This window comes from Mesoplodon densirostris, chromosome 7 (genome assembly GCF_025265405.1).
Source record: "Mesoplodon densirostris isolate mMesDen1 chromosome 7, mMesDen1 primary haplotype, whole genome shotgun sequence".
Lineage (NCBI taxonomy): Eukaryota > Metazoa > Chordata > Mammalia > Artiodactyla > Ziphiidae > Mesoplodon > Mesoplodon densirostris.
Window position 1 is genome coordinate 61,404,207 of NC_082667.1, and position 20,953 is coordinate 61,425,159.

Sequence of the window (20,953 nt, forward strand, 5' to 3'; positions counted from 1 at the left end):
CGGACAAGAACCCAAGTGGGGAAGTCGAACCCTAGGTTTCTCCACCTGCGATTGATGGCAGACCCACACATGGCACTGCCTGTTCTTTTTTTTTTTTTTTTTTTTTTTTTGCGGTATGCGGGCCTCTCACTGTTGTGGCCTCCCCCGTTGCGGAGCACAGGCTCCGGACGCGCAGGCTCCGGACGCGCAGGCTCCGGACGCGCAGGCTCAGCGGCCATGGCTCACGGGCCCAGCCGCTCCGCGGCATATGGGATCCTCCCAGACCGGGGCACGAACCCGCATCCCCTGCATCGGCAGGCGGACTCTCAACCACTTGCGCCACCAGGGAGGCCCAGCACTGCCTGTTCTTAGTAGTCCAAAGAGTTCTTCCCTTCTAATGTCTTTGTCTCTCTTGAACAACTTTCCTCATCCCTCCTCAGGATGTCTTTTGTTGGCAGTGAAAAGAGGTTTGCTTTGGGGGCACCTTGGCCTTTCAGATCAGCAAGTCAAGACCCCTTCTCATGACTACTTGTCTGGACTGATGCCCTGGGCAGATGATAAGTCTGTTGCTCTTGGCCAGTTTCAGCACTTGGCAGCACAGGGGAGGCTGAGGCTACTTGGGTTGGGTAGGGAGAGTCAGGACTGGGCCAACTCTATTACTCTCTAACTTAGTGTTGAGGTGTGTCTTTCTATTCCAGTGAGCGTGGGGACCCGATTCTCTCCCTTCCCTTAGGTAATCTGCTGTCTTTTAGCTGTGCCCATTTGAAATATCAAGGCAGTTCCTTAGATGGAATCCTATTTACCACCAGGGAGTTAAATGGCCTTTTGTTGACATGGGCATGATATAATTCCTGGGACCACTTGTTGACTTATTCTATTTCTTCTGACTGATGAGGGTAGGAATTCTACAATATTTTTGATCTGTCCTGGTTTTTCCTATGCACTTATGGAGCCTTGTCAAACAGTAGGAGCCCTGGTATTGTTGCAGAAGAAAGAGCACTTTTAAAATTCAGTTGTTTTACACAAGGCTTAGAAGGTATTCAGTTTTTTATCCCTGTTTCTCTCACCCAGTCACTGTGATCTGCCCAAAGTAGTGAGATGCAGAGTGAGGAGAGTTTATAGCTGGGTTCTTTCTACGGCGGGACAAGCTCAAGTGAGGGGATGCCTCAGTGAATACCTGTTGATACAAGGAGGAAAAGGAAGCATTAGTCATGGTGGCCAGGAAGTTTCATGGATGCATCCAGAGGCTGGCTTTGGTGCTAGACCCTTTCTTAGGAAACCCCCTTTTAAATTCCTTGACTGGGCTGGGTGTGACTGCAGGTACCCCAAGGGTTGGCTTCCAAGAGAGGCCAGGGTTGCCCTATGTACAAGCATGGCACCTAGGCTGTTGCTTTGAAGATAGGTCCTTCTTGCATATTAGTCCTGTTTCTCCATACAGTGTCTCCTTGGCCCCTGAACCCTAGCTTAAAGCTTGGCTGTCATTGGGCTATGAAGGCAGATGTAGGTCAAACTGTGCAGAAGATGTGAGGAGCATCTCTGCTGTCCCAGTGACGTCCCAGTGACATCCCTGTTTGTAAATGATAATATGTCCCTTTTTTACCCTAAAATATGAGTGCCTGACATAAAATGAATTTTCTTTTGGGGGGGAGGAAGTGTTCTTTATTTTAGACACAGTGCTAAAAGAGGTGAAGTTTTGAATTTAGGCATTAGCTAGCTGTCAGGAAGATTTGTGTGTTTGTACATGCCATAGGTAAGAGGCACTCCAGCATCCCTCGTAACCAGCCCCTGGCTTGAGCTTATGGAGACAGCCCTCCACACAACATATTTTAGAGGCTTGGCTGTGTTGATTATACTACTTAGGCTTCTCTTTTGGTCTTTTCTTCCTCTCAGTTCAGAAATTAGTTTCTATTGTCACAGTAATATTGAAGCCCAGGGAGGAAATCTCAGAGACCCTAGGTGCTGGGAATGGCTATGGTTTGTGGTAACCTGGAGGCCCCAGCACTGCTGTTCTGGTAGGTTGTCACCTTGGGCCTGTCTGGGACTTTGACTCAGATAAGAACTCATTTTTGCAAAGAGGTGGACTGGGCTCCTCTAAAGGATTTGGTGAGGAGCTGTCTACACAGCCAGGAACTCTTGTAGCCTTTCCAGTCCCTCTGTATCCTCAGAACACAGGAGTTTTACTTACCCTAAAGCTGCCACTTTTCTAAATCAGATTCAACATATCTAGTCCATTTGTATGTTCTCTAAAGTGTGTATTTTACACAGCTGTTTTTCCCACAAAGTCTCGCAATTGCTTTATTAGAATGCAGGGCAGGTGGTATTATCCCCATTTTTATTGTTGAAGAAATTGAGTCCTACGCTCAGTTTTCTGATTTTTTTTTTAAGATTTTTTTTGATGTGGACCATTTTTAAAGTCTTTATTGAATTTGTTACAATATTACTTCTGTTTATGTTTTGTTTTTTTGGCTGCAAGGCATGTGGGATCTTAGCTCCCCGACCAGGGATTGAACCCGCACCCTCTGCATTGGAAGGCAAAGTCTTAACCACTGGACCACCAGGGAAGTCCCAAGTTTTCTGATTCTTAAGTCCTAGACTTCTTCTGTCTTCTCAGGCCCTGCCCTGTTAAAGGAGCACTAGGTAAGGCCAAGAGAATGTTACTTTCCTCTTGGTGAGTTCGTTAGGCAGCCCCTGGTGACTCTGTAGCAGAGATCCAAAAAAGGGCTGTCTTTTTCTCCTCTGGAGGGTCTTCTGCAGGGGCCAGAAAATTGCATTTTTTTCTCTTGTTGGATGTACATGGCTATCTTAAAGGTCTACCCCTCCAGGGAAGGCAGGTGCTCTGCTAGAAGGCCTTCTCATTGGGAGAGGCCATTCCTGTCACCTTCTGGCTCTTTGATGCCTGTATACCCAGTTGTGCTAAGTTACTTTCTCAGTAAAGATCTGTGCTTGACTGTGCTGCTCTGAAGCCTGCACTTCTGAAACTGCCTGGAATTGATGCTTGGAACCTTCCTTAGACTCTGGACTCATTGCCTCCAGAAACTCAAAATGTTTCCTGCAGAATGTGTGTGAGGGGTCCCACGTGAGTCTGGAGTTGTGACTGCCAGTGTTGGTTGAGGACCTCTACTCAGGAGCTGTGGTTATACTCAGCATAACTAGAACTGGGCTTTGGAGGATAGGCATCTAGGCAGTTTATGGAGTGCAGGTTGGCTGCTCAATCCACCCCTAATGGAGTGGGAGGCCAGAGTCCTGCCTGCCCACCCAGCTAGTTGCTGCTGTCTCCAAGGCTATAAATGGCCTGGCCATCTTGGTGGCTATGCTAATTTTAGCTGAGGGTGGCTCCCGGAACTGGATTGGAGCCAAGGGCAGGTGGGTGCGGCTTGGCTGAGGCTAATATTGGGGGATGGGCAGAGGGTCACACTAATCCTGGGGCAGCTAGGACATCATCTGCACACACACCTCAGCTTTGACAATCATGCTTAACCAGGTTAATGTATTCAGCAAACATTGAACAGTGTCAGCTCATGTGCTGTGTATTCAGCAAATATTTGAGTGCCTGCTCTGGGCCAGGCACTGTGTTTGGTGTTGGGAATTAAAGGATGAACAAAACAGACATGTTCTCTGCCCTCATGGAGTTTACAGTCTAGTGGGGAGATAGAAAATAAATACATAAATAAATCTAGTGTCTTGTGGTAATTTTTGTGGAAGAAAACAAACAGAGTGCTGTGATGGAGAACGAGAAGAGGACAGAGATCCAGCTGAAGTAGGAACCCAGTGCCTAGCAAGACATTAATAACATCAGTAACATCAACAGTAATAGCAACTGACATTTTTTAGTGCCTACTGTGTGGCAGGCACTATTCCAAACATTTTATTCTTTTTAATTCTTACAGCCATCCTGTGTGCTTAAGTGAGGAAATGAAATCATAGAGAGGTCAAGTAACTTACCCAAGGTTATACAGATAGTAGGGAACAGAGCCAGAATTTGAACCCAGGCAGTCTGACTCTTCTCCCCACCTCCACCTCAGCCACTAGGTTATACACTCTTTCAGAACTCTGTGATAAGCGCTGAAGTAGAGGTATGATATATACATACAAAAGGCTGTGGGAAGCCCAGAGGAGCAAGTGACTAACCCTGCCTGGGAGAGCTGGGGGAGGCTTCTCAGTTTCCTCCATAATTTTTCTCAGATCTTGGGGAGATAAAAAGTGGTTGCCTAATTGAAAAGTTAAGAGGTGGAAACATCTGTTAGTTCAACTTATTTATTTTTACATATGAGGAAACTGATGTCCAGAGAGGCGTCACATAGAAATTCCACAATGGGTTATTGGTAGAACTAGACTAAGACATTTGAGTCAGGGACCCTGGCTTAATCAGTTATTCCATCCACAAGTCTTAATGAGTGCTTACTGCTTGCTTTGTACTATGGAAGGAACTTAGGGCTACCAAAGAAGTCTAGTTTGGGGGTGGGGGTGGGGATATATATTTAGAGAATATTAAATACAACATAATGCAAAGGCTTAATGAAGCACAAAACCAAGCAGGGTAGACAGTGTAGGCTAAGGATTACAAGAGCTCTGCGTGGGCTGAGCTAGGCTAAGGTGGCTGGGGAGGGCTTTCTGAAGGAGGGGTTGGGCGGAGGCATAAGAGAACGGGGTGGGGAGCGGTCTGACTTGGGGATTGTTGGAGGGAAGGGGGCATTGTAGAGGTCTGGATCACCAGTGTGAGCACATGGGGTCTCACTGGCGGCTGAACAATAACTGGGCAGAGTTGCTTCATAGTTGGCCAACTACCTCCCACGAGGGCTGGTAGACAGGAAGACTGCAGTCACGTGTGGTCTGTGGCAGGTCTGACAACTACTGTAATTTTGAAGTAATGATGATTATGAATAAATATTTGGAGCTATCTGTACCAATGTAATGTGACATGAAAATGTCTGTACTTTCTGTTGGTGACAAAATCATAGGTAGGGCTAATAATATTTTGGTTGGTTATTATGTATAATTGAAGGAAATGCTAACTTGCAGTAAGAGAATGTTGAAAATAAAGATGTAATTTCTTTCCCATCCAAATTCACCCCCACCCCCAATTCTTCTCATGGGCTCCTTAGGAATGTGGAGCCTTCATGCTAAGAACTCCTGTTCTCTGACAAGGAAGGGATGAGGTCTTGATGGGAGGGTTTCCTAGGTCTTCACAGGACTTGAGTTTGAGCCCCAGGGGGCCCCTCATTTCCTGCTGGGTGGCTTTGAGATACAGTGCTGAGTGACTTCATGGGCATGCTGTGGTATACTGCTTTTTATGAGAAATGATTCTCCAGGAAACCCAGCAGTTCTGGCTGTCAAATTTTCTGGGAGAGAGAAAGATACCAAACTGGGTGTCCAACAGAGCTTTCTTTTTTTGTTACTGCTGATCAAAAAAAAATTTTACAAACTATTAAGATATACAACTAAGTATAAAGAATAATACATTGAATACGCCTGTGCCCATAACACAGTGTAAGAAATCAAGTAATAACAATACAGGGCATTCTTTATTACCCCCTGGATACTTTGTATAAATTTCTAATTTAACACATAGCACATTGTACATATATTTGCTCTCTTACAAGTGTAAGCTCTTTGTGGAAGAAAGGAGGAGGGGTTGTATTTTATTTATCTCTGTTTTTATTGCGCCCAGCCTAAAACCTCTGTTAAAGTTTGTTGGAAAAGCTGAAATCAGGGCCTGTTTGAATGGATTTTATTTTCTCTCTTCCTTTCATACCTTCTCATATATCTTGGTACACATTCTGGGCTTTTCAGCAACGCTTCATGGTGTTGCTCACCCAGGGCACTTTGTATTTTCATCCAAGTTCAGATCTGTTTATCCCTTTTCAATGTATTATTTTATTTTATCCTCAACTTTGGAAGTAGGTATACCTGTTTTTATTATTATGCCCATTTTTTTTGGCCATGCCACGTGGCATGCAGGATCTTACTTCCCTGACCAGGGATTGAACACCTGTGCCGTGCAGTGGAAGCATGGAGTCCTAACCACTAGACCACCAGGGAATTCCCATTATGCCCATTTTAAAGGTGAAGAATTCGTAGCTGAGAAATTTGTGTTCTTTGTCACATAACTAAAAAGTGGCAGGATCAGAACCATAACTCTGGGGATCTGTGTATCAAGCCCTTGTTGTTTTTCTCAAAACACATTACTTGTCAGTGTGTCCCTCACCAATCTGGCATGCAGAGCCTTAGCCTCAATGGTCTGGCCATAGCTGTGTTAACAAAGGTGTTCGAATAGTCTAGTCACCTATCACAAAGTGCTGCTCTGGAGGATGATGGAGTCTATAATCTTGCCAATCATGCTACCCTGTTGGAGTTATCTATGTATGTGCCGGCCTTCCTTGATAAAAACTCCTCAAGGGTTAGGACAGGAAGCTCCTAGCACAAGCCTTGACACATGGTATACTTTACATACTGTAGAGTTTGTAAAACTGAATTGAAGGGGATTTATTGTCTGGTTCTGTTTCAACTGTAGTTTACTAGGTTGGAAGTTGAAGAAGTTTTACTTCGAAAGGGTTAGGTAAAGTCGAAGAAATAAGCTTCACTTATTTAGAAAGTTCACTGTTTTAGAATTTCTCATTTTTGGGGAATTCCCTGGTGGTCCAGTGATTAGGACTCTTGTGCTTTCACTGCTGGGGTCCGGGTTCGATCCCTGGTCGGGGAACTAAGATCCTGCAAGCCATGTGGTGAGGCAAAACAAACAAACAAACAAAAAATAGAATTCCTTGTTTTTTGCTTTTGTTAAAAAAGTCATCCAGGTCAGTTTGAGTCCAATGGCCTCATTTTGCTTGGAAGAAGTTTGTCTAGGATTTTAAAGAAACCAGACTCTTATTGTTGCAGGCCTTACCACGAGAATGCAGTTGGGAGTAGCTGGGAAACTGTCTAGTTCCACAAAGGACCTATGTGTAGCGAGCGGGGAGAAGAGAGTTGGGAAATGAGTGTGTGGGGCTGGGTAGAAGCTCAGATGAGATGATTGGCTTTGGTTGGCAAAAGGGTCTGAGTTGGCCACAGCCAGCAGACATAAATATCTGGATTTAGGGGAGCTTCAGAGTTCCAGCTTTTTTTCTTACTGTCTGTGGACCTTGTAGAGGGTAAATCACTTTACCTCTCTCAGCCTTAGTTTTTTCATTTGTAGAAAGAGCATAACCTTAATGAATAGATTTGTAGTGAGGATCAAATGAGATAACTTATGTGGTGAAAGGGCTTTATAAACTCTAAAGTACTACACAATTAGGGATAGTGGGGTCCTCGCAACCTCTGCTTTTATGGGCCTGGAAAAGCCTCAGTCAGAATCTGTGTGTCTTCTTATGGTGGCGCCTGTCTAATGGAAGTTGCTTCTCTGAACCTGCTGTAGTGCCATTGTTTTACTTCAGGTGTACCCACCAGACTTATATGAACCCTGGGTGTGGCCAAATTAGGCTTTTACTCAAAGCTTACTCTAGGCCATAGGGAATCTGTTGATAAAGTCTGGGTGCTAGTATTTCACTTTATTTCCGGCCTATACCCCCTTCCTTTTACTGGGTGTAACCACTTCCCTAGCCCCACCTGCAGACTTGAAATAGCTGACCAGATGGGCCTAGTCCCTACCTGTATTGGTACATAACAAATTATCCTCAAAGGCAGAGGCTTAAAATAGTAAACATTTATTATTTTCAGTTTCTGTGGGTTAGGAATCTGGGTGCTGCTTAGCTGGGTGCCTCTGGCTCAAGGTCTCTCATAAGGTTGTAGTCAAGCTGTTGGGCTGGGGCTGAAGGCTCAACTGGGGGGAGAGTATTTACTTTCAAGCTCATTTATGTGGTTGTTGATAGACCTTGGTCCTTTGCCACATGGGCCTCTGCACTGGGCTGCCTCATGACCTGACAGTTGGCTTCCCCCAGGACAAGTGATCCAAGAGGGAGCACCCAAGATGGAAGCTGCAATCTTTTTATCGCCTAATCTTGCAATTGATGTGCCACAACTTCTGCCATATTCTGTTTGTTAGAAATAAGTCAAGGTGAAGGGATTATACAATGGCATGAACACCAGGAGGGTAGGGATCACTGGGGGCCATCATAGAGGATGCCTGTGACATCATTCTAGGGCCATGATCTTGGGAACAATGGCTTCTGGGTGCTGAGTCCTCTTAGTTTTTCTCTGACTTCCTTTGCTTGCCTCCTAGAGTCTTGTGGTATCTTTCTATACTCCCTTTGGTATTATGTCCTTTTGATTCATGCATGACTTCATTGCTTTGACATGTAAAGTTGACATGGCCCTTCTACCTATATTCCTCCACTGTTTTAAACCCAATTCTAAACTAGATTTTTATCCTAGGTTCTAGTCATGGCTCCCAACTCCTTGTTTGGTACCTTTAGTTCTGGAGCACATTTTACAGCCACTGACCTTGGAGGCTTTACTACCCCAACTTGGCTTCTGAGAGCTAGACTTATAAGTGGCATTGAACTGGGACTTACACATTGACAGCTGAAAAACTTACTCTGACCTTTAGGGCTGTTGATGTTGAGTGCTAGGACTTCACATCCTAGTGTGTCAAAGTTGGAAGGGCTTTTAAGTACCATCTCAACTAAACTCCTCAATCTACATATGACAGGAACAAATTTGCCCAAGGTCTCAGTTGGGGCCAGAATCTTAATTTTGTCTGATTATTATTCACATGCTGTTCCCACTCTGTTGTGGAGCTTCTTTACCCTAACGCAGCCAGTTTGGGTTGTTAGGGGGTCTGAGACCTATACAGAGGAAAAACAGAAAGCAGTTCACAATATTGTATTGTGTTCACAGAAATCGTGCTGGGCAGAATTGGGGGGTATGCAAAGTCAGTGCTGCTTCTGAGGAGCTTCCCCGCCCAGCTAGGGAGCTTTTATATGATGCGCAGAAAAAGAAGCCCAGGAATATCTGTGGCATATGGTGACTAATATCTGCATTCTGTACTCCCCTGGCAATCTCAGTTCAAGCAAGGAGAGGTTTGTTTGTTTTGATGTACAGAGCAGATTTCCCAAAGGAGGTGGGTCAGAGTGTAATACTGCATATCTCACCATTGTTTGGCTCAGCTGGTTGCTTTATGTATAGACTTGGGGCCTCCACAGGCAGGGTAAATGTATCTAAAGCCCTGTGGGGTTACTTGTGGCCACCTAGAAAGTGCCAAAGGGGAGCTTTCTGGGCACTGAGAATTTGACAAAGCCTTGCCTGTGTTGGCACAACTTGCTAAGGCAGGCGAGGCTTGAGTAGGGATGGCTATGGCCCTGTCATGTTGATCAGAGTGGAGCAGATTTATTTCAGTGAGAGACCTGCAAGGAAAAACCTGAAATGAGCCAACAGCACTGTACCTTTGTTTTCTGCTGGGGAGCTTGGAATAGAGACGGTGTAAGCCCTAAAATCCCTCTATGGGTAGTAGTTTCCTTCCTGACCCAGGGTTCTGGCCCCAGACCACTTTGCCCACTTCATCTTCCTCTGTTCCCCTCTCTACATTTTGGCCCAGCCAGGCTTTTTTTCTTTGTCTTGGTCTGCAGAGCACACCTTATACTGCTTCTCTTTTGCCTTTACTTATGTGTGCCATTTTACTGCCTCCCAGAATGTCCTCCCCTCTCCTCCTTCCTTCCTCCCTAACCTCTGAGTCCTCTGTGAAGTGATCCCTGACATCAATGCTAGCCACAAACTCCCTCTCATTTCCAAACTCCGGTAGCCCTTGCTATCTACAATACTCTCTGTGCCCTTCACACCCTGCTTATGCCTCTTAAAGCAAGAGATAGCCCGATGCGGGAATCAAGAGCACTGGGCACTTACTGACAGTATGACCCAAACTACGGTTTCCTCACTTGAAAACGGGATTAAAACATGTATGAAATAGCTTTTAAAGCCTTTTTTTTTTTTTTTTTTTGCATATTTTCCTCTCTCTTGAAGGTAAGAGCCATGTCTATTTTTTCTGACCATAGCACCCGTCCTTGGTATCTATCACAGTACGGGTCATAGGGTATGTGCCCAATAGATATTTGCTGAATAAATGGATGAGTAGTAATGAGTTGATCTTTGGATGGAGTAGTCATGGAGGGAGAGTGCCAAGTGACAAGCTTCGACAAGAGTGCCCTGAGATTAGGGGTGGAGTTCACGTGGGGGATTTCTGAGGTGTTCTGTGGGCACACACTATTTTTCTGCTGCCTGGTACTTCATCTCTGAAGCTGCACTCGGCGACAGGTTACCAGTCGCACTGGGGGATGGTTCGGCCCTTGACTCTGGCTGGCCTTTTCTGTTTGCCGTAGCACTGGCTGCCCTGAGCAGGTGGCTGTCGTAGGAGTGGAGCAGGGCTGTGCTCCTGGAGGCCTGAGATGAGTCTTGTGGGCGGGGCTTCCTTGGCTTCTGCTGCTGCCTGTCTTTGCCTGCATGGCCCCCCTGGGTTTACCACAGGGCAAATGTGAGGCAGCTGAAGGAACAGAACTACTTTCCTTAGCCTGGCTTGTGGGATGGAGAAGGGAGCCTTCTTTCGTGCTGGGCTTGTGCAGCAGGGAGGTAGGATAGTCCAGTGAAGATCACTGGTGTTTTAAAGGTTATCTCTGATTCTGCGAACTCCCTGGGCCTCAGAGAACTCCAGCCTGAGCAGACATCACACCAGCTTTCCTTCAAGGCATTGGGGAGGGGCCTCTAGGGAAACTTGGTAAAGGAGGCAAAGGCATAAAAGAGTCAGCTGTGCTGGCAGCATGGCCCCGCTGGGCCAAACCTGTCCCTTTTCCTGTTAGCCATTTTACAGAGCTCCTGGCTGCCTTGTGTTGAATGCTGGCCTAAGTAATGACCAGAGATCTCACTGGCAGGCAGGCAGGCAGGCAGGCTTCCAAGTCTCATGTGCCTCTGATTTTCTCCAGTGAGATTCAGTAGCTCCGCTCCTGATTGGCCTCTCTGGGTTATCTCAGGGCTCTCAGGAAGCTCTCAGAGCTCTCATCACTACAGTGTGTACATTAAAGCAAATGTGTTTGTGTTTTCCAAGTTCCTAGAGCCAGCATCTAGAATGCAGGGACCAGGGGAGCTGGGTGCCCTTCAGGCGTAACACATACACAGGTTAGAAAGCAGCTTGTGTGTGTGTGTGTGTACCTGGGTACTCAGACTTGTGGAGGTCTTACTTCAAGAAACTTTTGCCGACAAGGGCAAAGTTCACTGAAACTCATATTGTATATTGCTAAAGAGATAAGTATGTAATTGAGGCAACTCAGATAACTTCAATGATAAGAATGATGATGATAGCTGCTATTTATTGAGCACCTGTTATCTTCTAGGCTCTGGGCTAGGTCTTTACAGCTGTATAACAACCCTTAAAGGTGGATATTTTTCTCATTTTATAGATGGGGAAACTGTAACTCTGAGAATTTAAGTAATTTTCCTAAGGTGACTAAGCCAGGATTTGAATTTAGGTTTATCTGACCCAAAGGCCAATGCTGTTTCTATTCTTGTTTAATAACTGTGGGAGGGAAGGAAACAGCTGTTTGAATTTAAGTAGAGATGTGTGTTTGGATTAAAAAGTGTACAACTTATCAGACTGTTAGTGGCATTAGTTTGTTCTGTCACCTAAGTGGCCTGGAATAAACTGGGATTAGAATTTGTAGGGGATGGGGGAGGGAATGAGAAAGTGTATCCACTTAATAAATTCTGAACGGGAGTATCACACTGGTGAAGTGTATAGCTACAGAGTGCTGTGTATTCAGTTTGTATCCTCCAAAAACAGCATTATGGTTGAGCTCTTGTGGATATAAGCTTTGGGATAGGGTCTGTATCTATGTAGTGTTTACCTCTTCAGCTAACATTTAACATGTATGTTGTACCTTGCCCGGTAAAAGGATTGAGTATAATAGGGAAGTTAAGATGTGTACGAACATTTTTCTTTATCATAATAAGAGCTCCTATTTATTGAGCACGTATTCTATACCAGGACTGGGTTAGATACTTTCACATACGTAATCTTGTTTAATCCTCACAATGGGTTTCCCATTTTACAGCTTATTGTGCAAGGCAATCTTGTTTCAATGCCCTATGAATAATACCTATGATCCTATTGGAAAATGGGATCACCTCTGCCTGGAGAGATCAGGGAAGCTTTATGGAGGAGGTAACAGCTTAGTAGGTCTTCAGGTACTTCAGGCAGAAATATAAGGTTTCCTCTGGCTGGGAAGCACTCCAGCCAAAGGAAATGTCATGAATAAAGGCATGGAGTGAGACAAAGTGAAGAGTCTTTAGGGGACATTGGTTAGTCCAGGTTGGCTGGAGAGTGGCATCTATGAAGGAGAGTATGATAAAATAAGGCAAAAAAAGATTAATTGAGGAAAGATAATGGAGGGCCTCAATGTTTGGCTAAAGAGTTCAGACTTTGCTGTGTAGGCAGTAAGTAGTCCTTGCAGGTTTTGAGCAGGGGAGAGACATGACCTGAGTTTTGCTTTAGGCAGATTAATCTCACAGAACATGCACAATGCATTGGTGGGATGAGGTTGGAGGCAGGGAGTCTAGATAGGAGACTTTGCAGTTGTTCATGAGCAGAGATCAGGGTGTGCACTATGCAGGCAGAATCAGTAGGACTCAGCGTTTAAGTGTAGGGAGGGAAGGAAAGAGGCAAAGGTGTAGCCATGTTTTGCATGTGGGTAATGAGGTGCCTGGTGGTGCCAGTAACAGAAAATATATGGCAGTCTGAAGGAGGGGGCCACTGCTAGGCTGTGATGACTAGGGGGCGTAGTTGACTTTTTTTGAAGTGCTAGGCAAGGGCTACACTTCACAGTACTCTAGGAACCAAAGAATTGTCTTCTCTCTACGCTTGTTTTACATCACTTTATTTTACAGATGAGTTTTCTGATGCCCAGAGATGTGAAGGGATTTGCCAAAGGTCATACAGGAACTGCTTGGTGGATTCCAAGTCTGAGAATACAGGTCTCTTGTTTTTAGCTATTAAGCTTCCTAACAAAGCTGGGCCTTCACTGCAGGAAAATCAGAGACTCTTGCAGATAGGAATACCTGGGTTCAACTCCAGGCTTTTCCATTTTCCATTTGTGACATCTTTTTTTTTTCATTTTTTTAATATATAAATTTACTTATTTTATTTATTTTTGGCTGCCTTGGGTCTTTGTTGCTGTGTGTGCATGGGCTTTCTCTAGTTGCGGCGAGCGGGGTCTATTCTTTGTTGCAGTGCGCGGGCTTCTCATTGTGGTGGCTTCTCTTGTTGCGGAGCATGGGCTCTAGGCATGTGGGCTTCAGTAGTTGTGGCTCGTGGGCTCAGTAGTTGTGGCTCACGGGCTCAGTAGTTGTGGCTCATGGGCTTCATTGCTCCGCGGCATGTGGGATCTTCCCGGACCAGGGCTCGAACCCGTGTCCCCTGCATTGGCAGGCGGATTCTTAACCACTGCGCCACCAGGGGAGCCCCATTTGTGATATCTTGAACAGGTTGCTTTTTGTCTCTGAGCCTTAGTTTCCAAATTTGCAATAAAAGGAATATTAACCTCATGGAGTCAATGGAAGATAAGGCACCTTGTGAAACCTTCAAGTGCTATGTGAGGGTGTTATTCCAGGATTTTGACATGGGTTGGAGCCATATATACAGTGAGTATTTTGGCCCAATGAGAGCAGACAAACTCACAGTTTCTCAGGGAAGGTCGTCTTTCACTTTAGGCTTCCTAGGCTACTCACTCACCTGCAGTTGGGGCTTTCAGGTATGGGAACATGCTGAGTTTTCCACAGTCACACATCTCTAATTTTCTAGTATGAAATGGAGTTGCAGAAGGAACACTAAGCCATCATACCCTGTCTGGAGTTCTTGGCCTGAGAGAAGATGATTATTATCCCTTTTCCCCAGGGTCTTCTACCAACCTTCAGCCGGCTCAAGGTTGGGGGGGGGGCAGAGTGCTAGCTGAATTTAGGCTATGCTTTGAGGGGAAACTCCTGCTGGACTAGAGTAAGCCCTGGCTGGGGACAGAGGTGCCAGGATGCAGCTGCTGATCAAAACTAGTACCTGGAGTCCTCTTGTAGTCATCTGTTTGGTTTAGCACACGTGTTCCTGCGTCGTCTTGAGATGGGGAGGAGGCTGCTCAGGTATTGTCAGGTAGCAGGTCTGTGGTTGTGTCAGCTCATTGTCATGGGAGCAGGCCTGAAACTGGCCATCTTGTCTGATGTCTTGTCACACACCCTCTGAGAGGGCGGAAGGGGGATTGCAAGAAGATTTTCTGATTAATAAAATAGCTGTTTACTGTTTTGTAGCCTTTTATTTTTAAGAGGGCCTGATTCTTTTTTATGTACTTAGTTATTCATTTATTTATTTATTTAGTTGCACTGGGTCTTAGTTGCGGCAGGAGGGCCCCTTAGTTGTGGCATGCAAACTCTTAGTTGCGGCATGCATGTGGGATTTAGTTTCCTGACCAGGGATCAAACCTGGGCCCCCTGCACTGGGAGCACGGAGTCTTACGCACTGTGCCACCAGGGAAGTCCCTGTAGCTTCTGTCTTAAAGCGTGTTTTTTTCCACTATTTCTCTTGAACCCTTTTTTCTTTTACTTCCCTCTTTCTAGCTAGAGTCAAGTCCCACCAACAGTGCAAGAGTGCTCCCTTTTCTCCACACCTCCAGCATTTATTGTTTCTAGATAAGAACCTAGGGCTAAGACAGGAATAAAGACACAGACCTACTAGAGCATGGACTTGAGGATATGGGGAGGGGGAAGGGTAAGCTGTGACAAAGTGAGAGAGTGGCATGGACATATATACACTACCAAACGTAAAATAGATAGCTAGTGGGAAGCAGCCACATAGCACAGGGAGATCAGCTCGGTGGTTTGTGACCACCTAGAGGGGTGGGATAGGGAGGGTGGGAGGGAGGGAGTCGCAAGAGGGAAGAGATATGGGAACATATGTGTATGTATAACTGATTCACTTTATTATAAAGCAGAAACTAACACACCATTGTAAAGCAATTATACTCCAATAAAGATGTTAAAAAAACAAACAAAAAACAAAAAAAAAAACTAGCCTTTGCTAGTGCGGATTAGGTTAGAGTATAGCCACTGGGGGAATAGGTCACAGTAGGACACTGGGGTGGGGGATGGAGGCTGGCAAGAGGGCAATTCTTAGTTTACTGATGCAGGAAGGGTGTCAGGACCTCAGGGCCTACTTGATGCTGCCTTTCTTGTAGCACACACCCAACTTCTCTTCCTGAGCTGAGCACGTACCTGTACTCTCAGCCAGAAGTCAGAGCTTGGTGAAGCCTGATTCCCCCAGGAATTCAGTGATAAAAATTAGGGCACTTGAACAGATCTAATTGGCTGAACTGAGTGAAGGGCAGAGGCTTGCCCTGGGGGCTCCTTGTAATCTCCTGTGGTTATAGACTTTTCAGGTTGGACTAATTAAAATGTTGGCAGCTGGACTCAATACTTTCCTTGCACTAGGTCCTGCTCCAGACTCCTGGAGTACCAGAAGTTGGCATGGGGCTGTCTTTCCTGGGGAACTGAGGAGTGGGTTTCCATTTCCTCATCTAACTAAATGCATGATGATGTAATAATTTCTGTCCAGAATGGGCAGCTACACATTTCGTGGTGGAGAGAGATGTAGGCTGAGCCCTGGATCCAGATATACCTGGATTTGGTACTCTCCAGACTCCCGAGGTGCCCTTTCAGGTCGATTGTCTGTTCTGTTAGCTCCCAAACGGCTTTGCTCTGTCAGCTGGCAAGTAATTTCCATTGCCCTGGGGTATCCTTCCCTGATGTGTGTTCCTGTTCCAGAAAAAGGGATATTTATTAAGTCCTGCCATGTGCCAGGTCAGAGCTAGTGCTTCACACAGCTGTCTTTTGAGATATGGCCACATCTTTTCATAATGCCCAATTTATAGATGAGAAAATACTCATAAAAGGAAAATAATTTGCCTGATAGTCATTACAGCCTGTAAGCAACTGAACCAGAATTCAAATCCAGGTCTCTCTCAAAGCCTCTGGTTACCTTCCTAAGGCAGCACAAACACTTTCGTATCCTCTTATCTTTCTAAGCTGAGCAAATTTCCTGCCTCCAATTCCTGCAGCCAGAATTATTTTCTTGACCTGCCTTTCCAGAGCACTCTGCCCTTCCCTCTATTCTGGCTGACACCCAATGAGGCACGGATCTACCTCCTCATTTGACTGCTCCCACTCCTGCAAGCTGTGGTCCTCAGGATGTGCTCACCGAAGACCCAAAGGAAGCTGTAGTGTTGAAATTTCAGGCACCATGACCGACTGGTAAGGAGAGAGGTTTTGGGCATAGTCTTGGCTAGTTCCCTGCACGAAGCCAGGCCTGGTTCTTCTTGGTTTGCCGGAGTGTGCTGTGTTGTTCTGGAGGCAGTAGGGCCTTCTAGGCAGCATGCCTTTTGGGTTCCCAAGGAGCCAGCATCTTTTCCCTCAGGTCGTTTTCCTTGGCATCTGGCTTTACAGTTTCTTTCTTGTAGTCTCCCTTTGATTAAGAGATCAGTGCCACCTGGGGGCTTCCCTGGTGGTGCAGTGGTTGAGAGTCTGCCTGCCAATGCAGGGGACACGGGTTCGTGCCCCGGTCCGGGAAGATCCCACATGCCGCGGGGCAGCTGGGCCCGTGAGCCATGGCCGCTGAGCCTGTGCGTCCGGAGCCTGTGCTCCGCAACGGGAGAGGCCACAACAGTGAGAGGCCCGCGTACTGCAAAAAAAAAAAAAAAAAAAAAAAAAAAGAGTTAGATCAGTGCTACCAGGAGTAAAGTACTATGACAAAGCCCTCGGCCTGGCCTTGGTTGCTGGAATATTCCTGCTGACTGTGGATACTTGGGTTATTTTTGCAAAGAGCATGCTAAGTTATTAACCCTGCATTTGGGTCTTATGTTTTCTGCAGCCTCTGCCTACTGGTGTGCCTCACTTCACAGGATAAAGGCTTTCCTGAAGAAGGCAAGCCTGTGAAGTCATTTTTAAAAGTTGAATTATCTTTCTCACTGACTTGAAAAAAATTATAAAAGTATTTTCATGCCTTTTTCTATGCATATAGCATATATGTTTAGTGTTTAACATCAAAAGTTTGTTCCTTTGGGAATAAATGGCAAATTAGAATATAACAAAATACAGTTCAAACGCCTTTAACAGGAAAAATAATAAAATATTAATGACAATCAAAATAAATTCCAAAATAGGTAGGCTGACACACAGTGTTTTTTGTTTGTTTGAAACAAACAAAATCTGGAATAGCATAATCAGCAGAATGATCTAGATAGTGACATGACACGTTTTGATTTCTCCAGTATTAGCCATAGATTAGGAGATGTCCTTAGGCGAAGGGGAGAATGCATTCTGGGACTAGAACTGTGTAGATCCAACTACTCATTTGTGTCTAAGGACACAAGTAACTAGTAACTACCTTTCTGGGTGTCTGTTTCCATGTTAAATGAAAGCAATACCTACCCTGTTTAATTTTATGAGGATTAAATAAGACAATGTATGTAAAGTGCTTTGTAAACTCTGAAGTACTATTGTTGTCATACTCAGTGGGTGACTGGAGCCAATTTGCTAGCACTGCAGGAGGCTTTTGGTTTAGGATATGCCTTCAGGACTTCCCTGGTGGTCCAGTGGTTAAGATCCTGCACTCCCAATGCAGGGGGTATGGGTTTGATCCCTGGTGGTTGGGGAACTAAGATCCTGCATGCTGCCTGGCACAGCCAAAACAGCAACAACAAAAAGATGTGGCTTAAACCTATGACATAGGTGGGAAGAAGAATGCTGAGTTGATGAGTAAACCGTTGAATGCTGTTTGGGCAGCAGCTGAGAGGAATTCCTGTGAGGTGAGGGAAAGAGCCACATTCATCCCTTCATTCTGTATCTGTTGAGTCCTGTCGGGTGGAGGAGAAAGAAATACAGATGTCTACCTATTAAATGTATGGTATGCTGAGTATGGAGGATTCTCGGTTTAGGAATGAAAGCTCCATAAAGACAGGAGTTTTTGTCTGTCTTTTACACTGCTGTGTTTTCACCCAAGAGTAGTACTTGGCACATGGTAGGCTCTTGATAAACATTTGTGGAAAGAAAGGCTAAGTTTTGGAATCAGACAGACTGGGTTCATATTTGGGCTCTGCCCTTCACCAGCCCCTCTTCTGAGCAAGCTGCTTAATCTCTCTGATGCTCAGTTACCTCATTTATAAAATGGGACTAGGATTAGCTATTACAGAGGATTATTGGGGGGATTTTTTTTAAAAAAGTAAAGGTTTTAAAACTTTTGTACAAGTCCTAGTAAGTGCTCAATGAAAGATGGTTCCTTTTCTTTTCCCTTCCTGGTTTGCAAAGTGGGGTGGAAGCGCCGAGGACGAAGCAGATCTGCTTGGGGAGCCTAGCCAATGGCTTCACAGGTTTGATCTGACCACGTCTTTCTAATGTGTGAGATTAGAATTATTGGTATTATTTCCTCACAAACAGAAGTCCCTGGGATTGAGCAGGAGTGTTGGAATATATATGCTTTGCCTCTGTGTTTCCCGTGGTCTTGGTGGGAGGGTCTGGCTCTTGTCTTTCAAGGCAAGGTAATGTTTGCCCTGCAGGTTTGTGCAGAGATTGTTCCCAGAAAGAGCAGCTTCCCCTGGAAAGTCTGGACTCACCTGATTTGGATTAGGCTTTCATAGCCAGCCACCCTTACACCAATTATTGTTAGTTATAGCTTTGAAAGGTGTCCTCAGCTTGACTCCTGTTCCGGATCAGTTGTAAATTCTCACAGCACATGGAGCAGAGCGTGTTTGCATGAGTTAATCAGGTATTTATGAGCTGACCTTTGCTAGTGAAAACCTAATTTTCCCTCATGCCTGGGTGACTCCAGCAGGCTGAGGGCCTTTTTCTGAGACATTCTTGGAACTGTTGGAAGTTGCAGCAGGTTTGCCTGCCCTGGTCATATGTGCACAAGACCAGTGGGATATATTTGCCCTTCAGCAGTTGTGCTCAGTGCCTCTCCTTTCTATCCTGTGGTCTTAAGACACTGGACATAATACCACTCTCCTTTCTTTTATCAATATTTAGACTTAAGAGCTTTCTCTTCTGGTTTAGTTTCTTGGAGGATGAGTAAGCAGGGAGGAATTGTCTGGCCATCAGACAATTGAATTGAAGCCACTTGGCCAGAAGCAGCTAAAGAACATGTTCCTAGATGGGGGTAGTCAGGCACTGCGTAAGTGAGGGTTGGTTTAGGGGTTAAGAGGACCTGGTGTCTTCTAGAAGTAGAAACAGTAGGTGCTCTGGCTGTGTCCTCAGTGCCCTCCTTTGGGAGCTGAGCATTGCTACAAGGGAGATCTCAAATATGGGCTTGAGGAAAGGAGACAGAGGGAAGAAAAGGAATTTTGCTGAGCTGTTGTTATGCTAGGTGCTTTAGACCAATTATTTCCTTTAATATTTACAACAACCTCGTGAAGTTTACAGATGATGAAACTGAAGCCCAGAGAAGTTAAGCAACTTTCCCAAGGTCACAAAGCTAGTGAACGATAATAATAGTTATCATTTGTTGTGTGTCGAGAAGGCACATACCAAGTTTCTTTTTTTAAGTGCTTTATATCTAGTACTCACCACCATCCTATGAAAGATTATTATTACTTCTGCATTGCAAATAAGGAAACTGGGAATTAGAGAGCTTTCGTTACTTGATGAAGGTCACTCATCTAGCAATGGTGGCACAAGGACTTGAATCCAGAATTCTGTGATTGTGAAGCTTGTTCTTTGATGTACATGTCACTGAAGCTAGAAGAGTAGGATTCAGACACAGAGTCATGAGTGCAAGGTTCATGTCTTCTTCCATCTCTGTATCCTTATAATCTGAGATAGCGCCTACCGCATTATTAGTCCTCAATAAATGTTTGCTGTGAAATCCAGCTCTGCTCTCCCCCATTGTCCCCAGTTGCTGACTGCATCCTGCCCCAGCTCCTTGGCCTGACTGTCTTCTCTCCACAGTCTGGCCTTACCCTACCTCCCATTGTGGCCTCCCAACACACAGCGTATGATCCAGCTCTGTTCCTCTCTTGCTTCTTCACCACTCTTTTCCCTGGCTACATACTTTTGCTGCCACTATTGCTCTCCATCCCTCTTCAATCCTGTCTGTTCTTTTCTATGCAGTTTCTCTGACTAATCCCTGAGAATACCCCTATCCAGAGTATAATCTTCTCAGTCTGTGCCATATAACTTGGCACCTAATTAACTACTGTTTCACCTTCTAATTGTTTCATGGGCATTAATCTTCTCTCCAGCCAGCTTGTGGTAGTCATATCATAATGACCCCTCATTAATTTGTGCTTCACACTTTTCAAAGCACTCTCCTATTCAAGACCTGTCTTTTTGCTTGTCATGTCCATCGTAAACCTGTGAAATATGATGGGAGGGAATTGTTATTTCCATATTATAGCAGAAAAAACAAGTGCAAAGAAGGCAGGTGACTTCCCAAGGTCGTATAACTAATTAGGGGCAGAACTGAGACTAGGTCTCAGGTCTACTGATTGCTGGCTTGGTGTTTTCTTTGCCATGCCTTCCACATGTGTTTCTCTCTGGCATTTCTCCTCCTACCTTCAAGGCAGAACATCTATGTTTGGGTTTTCAGGAGGCTTGATCGGTGACCTGGGGAATGGTGGAGTAGCCCGGATAGCAATCTCAGGTACTTCTCAGTGGTGTCAGTGCTCTGGGTTGCTACTGCCTGAGAGAGGTTCTGTCCTTGAGCTACTAGGATTATGTTAAACTGAGAAACATTTTTTTTTTTTTGAGGTATGCGGGCCTCTCACTGTTGTGGCCTCTCCCGTTGCGGAGCACAGGCTCCGGATGTGCAGGCTCAGCAGCCATGGCTCATGGGCCCAGCCTTTCCGCGGCATGTGGGATCTTCCCGGACCAGGGCACGAACCTGTGTCCCCTGCATCGGCAGGTGGACTCTCAACCACTGCGCCACCAGGGAAGCCCAAACTGAGAAGCATGTTTATTTTGAGTGGTCAGAGCATTTTCTCATCATAGCCAG

The 20,953-nt window shown here is 45.4% G+C and overlaps 1 protein-coding gene across 2 annotated transcripts in view; it reads left to right on the top strand.

The window, feature by feature from the left end:
* STIM1 (stromal interaction molecule 1) overlaps nucleotides 1-20,953 on the top strand; it is a 192,906-nt gene that overhangs the window by 792 nt on the left and 171,161 nt on the right. The window lies entirely within an intron of this gene.